The sequence below is a fragment of the Rhinolophus sinicus genome, linkage group LG11 (assembly GCF_036562045.2).
Source record: "Rhinolophus sinicus isolate RSC01 linkage group LG11, ASM3656204v1, whole genome shotgun sequence".
Lineage (NCBI taxonomy): Eukaryota > Metazoa > Chordata > Mammalia > Chiroptera > Rhinolophidae > Rhinolophus > Rhinolophus sinicus.
In genome coordinates, this window is record NC_133760.1 from 28,260,537 (window position 1) to 28,263,908 (window position 3,372).

Below are 3,372 nucleotides of genomic sequence, written 5' to 3' on the forward strand. Positions count from 1 at the left end.
CAAGCTGTGAGCACTGACTGAGCTTCTCACTGGCGCTCACAGCTTTCTGTTAGGTTTTTAGTATTCTTGGCTAAGTAGGTCAAGCAGAGTAGGATCATGGAACTTTTAGAGGAGAAATGGAAGTCAGATCGGGGGTTTTCTGACTCTCAGGCTGGTATGTCCAGAATGATGAATCCTACTAATGTGTTTAACCCGTGTTCTGAGGCTCCTTCCTGGGGAGACCCCCTACCTAAAACCTTCCTATTGACACGACACATGGATGGTGCCTGGTCTAGTGGCCGCCTTCCCATTTAGGCCCAAAGCTAGACAGCATTTATTTTCTGTGCCCTGCCATGTCCCCTTTTAGTCAGTCCTTGCCTGGCCAGTCCTCGGGTCAGTGACGGCTGTGACACCCTTGCTGAGACTTTTCTTCTACCTCCTCCCCTCTCAGCAAAGCTAATTTGCATCTGGGTGTTTAAAAAAGTAATAACTTAATGAATTTGCACGGTAGCAAAGATTTCTTAAAATCCTAATGTTCATACTAGGATTTGAGTAATGGATGTTCAGTGAGGAAAGAAGAGTAACCTGGGACCCAGGGTTTCTTCTCACACTCCTCAAACCCATTTCAGCAGCTGTCGCTTAAGAGGTGGTGGGCCTGGGTATAGAGTGGAGGCCGGGAGAAAGTGACAAGTGCAAGGAAGGGGGCAGAGGGTCTGGGGGCCTTTAGGGTCCCCCTCTACATAGGGAGCCCTGGGCAGCTATCAGCCCTGAATGGGAAGAGTCTGGCACCAGGTGTTTTTGAGTGTCCTGGAGAAGCTGCCTCTTTGGTGTAAGTGTGGGAAGTGAGGTTCAAGGTTCAGGTTTCCGTTCCCAGGACCCCACAAGGGAGAAGTGACTCCCTAGCCCAGCTGCACTCAGCCCCTCAAGGGGAGCTCAGCAGCAATGGGGAACACGCCGCCCTGCAGAAGCATCAGCAATCTCAGAATGAATCGCCACACCCCAAATTTGTGTTTGTGATTTTTCTGGTAAAAGATCCTTGACCAACTTCAATCCTCAGGCATTTGGCATTAGTTCTCAAAAGGGACTAAGAATAAAAGGGGTTTAGCCAAAAGGGGGAGAACCTTAGACCATCCAACTCTCCCACTTGGATGAAGAGTGAGGTGTAGAGAAGGGGAGGGACCTCGCTTTCACAGCTAACTAGCAGCAAAAGGTCGTACTCTTTCCCCTCTGTCCAGCCAGACTGACTTTGGCAATTGTGTGACCAAACTAAAACCCCAGCCCAGGCTCCAGGTGGGGACGGCTCACCTGACCCCCAGTCTGCAGACTGGACAAGCCTCCCGTGGGAGCTGTTGGCCTTGGTCCTGGCTTCCCACCTCCTTGCCCCAAACAACCCATAGCACAGCAGTGTCTTCCCAGATTCCCTGTATTTGTGGAGAAACTCAAAAGTCTGGGAGAGAACAAAAGGTACAGACTCGGAGGAAGAAGGCTGGAGGCAGGAGGGAGAGGCCAGGGCAGGGGCAGTTCTTAGGAGGATGTGAAAGCTGCTGGGGCTCTGCCCCTTGCACTGCAGGGCACTGGCATCTTCCACCTGCCTGCATCCTGGAACCGGGGGCTGCTCCCTGAACCTCTAGGGTGAGGGGCTCGGAACGGTGGGCAGCGATTCCCTCAGAGAGCAGCCAGGGCCAGGCCACAGAGCAGAGGCGCACACAGCAGCCCCACATAGCAGTAGGTGACGCAGTGAGGGTCTGTCCCAGCTCCACGAGAGAGAGGCACAGGGTGAAAGGTGGGCCCACCCAGCCCTCTGACACTGCATTTTCATGGGCTTATCCCCACCACTCTGCCTCCTTCCTAAGAGCTTTTTCTCGCTCACTTTATCCTTCTAGAGGTTGAGTTATGCCCCGTTCACAGATGGAAAAGTTCAACTTCAGTTCTATAAGGGCAAAGATGGATTGGACGGGTGTGGTAAGTAGGTGGGTGGGTCTGAGACCAAGACGAGGACTCATCCGCTGGGCACAGAGAGTTGGGGGCACAGCTAGGACTAGCCCCAGGTGCTCTTGACTGGTCTGCTCACTTCCCAGACGCTCCAGTGGGAGGGCTCCTCTCCTCTCGGAGCGGCACGCAGTTTGTGTTCCTGTCCTTCGAGCCTTAGCACAGTCATCCTTTCGCTCTAAACCTTGGTTCAGTGTCTGACCTAGCCTTCTAGACTCCCTCGTGTTTGGACTATGTTCAGCCATCTCTGCCCTGGCAAATACTTAGTCTTCGATAAATATTTGTTGAATGGGTCAGTTTGACAGGGAAAAGTCATGTCTTCGCCACCTAGGGGGTCCTAGGTTCTAGGTCAATGTCTGGGGATCTGTACCAAGGAGAATGTCTCCCGTGTTATGCATCTCAGTCCGATTCTCCGAGTCCAGCCTTCTGCACCCTACAAAGAGCAGATACCCTTCCAGTAACTTTCCTCTGCTGTATCCCCCAAAGGAAGTAAACAGGCATTCAGCACAAGACAGCACAGAAGCCAAGAGTGACCAAGTGGGTGTTAGGACCTCACGAGTAGCTGGTCCCACCATGTTCTTCAGGCTTCACCTGGAGGCAGGGGCAGAGCCGGAGTGCTTGGCCACACACAGCAGTGCCTGTCTTGACCTTCCGGGTAGCCAGGGGGTGATCTGAATGTCCAAGTGCCGGATGGATGCATCAGGAAGACTGCAGCGTAGCCCCTGGGTCCTCGGTACTCACCTTGGCCCAGGGCAGGGGCAGCCAACACCCGAGGCCCCGCTCTGGTGCAGGCCTTGGCAGGTCACAGACATCCCTGCCATGTCCCGAGGCAGCTGCAGCCAGCTGGCCATGGGATGCCCAGGTCCCCCAGTGAACGCCTCTTCCTGATGTTGGCCTCTCATGACCCAGGAGCCCCTCAGAGGGTCAGGCTTGTGTCCTGGGGCCACACAATTCACGGAAGGGAGGGCCAGAGGCTGGGATGAGAGGCTCAGCTGGGGTGGCCAGAGAGCTGGACATTGCATCTCATCGGTGGGCAGGGAAGGGAAGCAGGGTGTCATCCACCACCAGCAGCCTCTTTCAGACCCACCCATAGTCCTGCTGCATCCCCTTCTTTCCCAGGGCCTCTGGAGACTCTCTTCTTCCCTCCCTCGGTGGCCTTCCCTTGCCTCTCCCAGAATCTACTTTGCCCCACAGCTAGCCTTTTAGCTTATTCCGCAGAACATGAGCTCTGAGTTTACCACATGCACCTTCCTACAGAGCAAAGGAAGGGAATCGATTTCGTGTTCTTGATTGGGCTTTCCTTCCAGGGCATAAAAATCTGGGTTTAAGGTGGATGTGTCCATCGTCAAATACTCCTGGTCAGTTCCCGCATCAAGAAGCTTGAGCGTCCACTCTTTTGAGCCT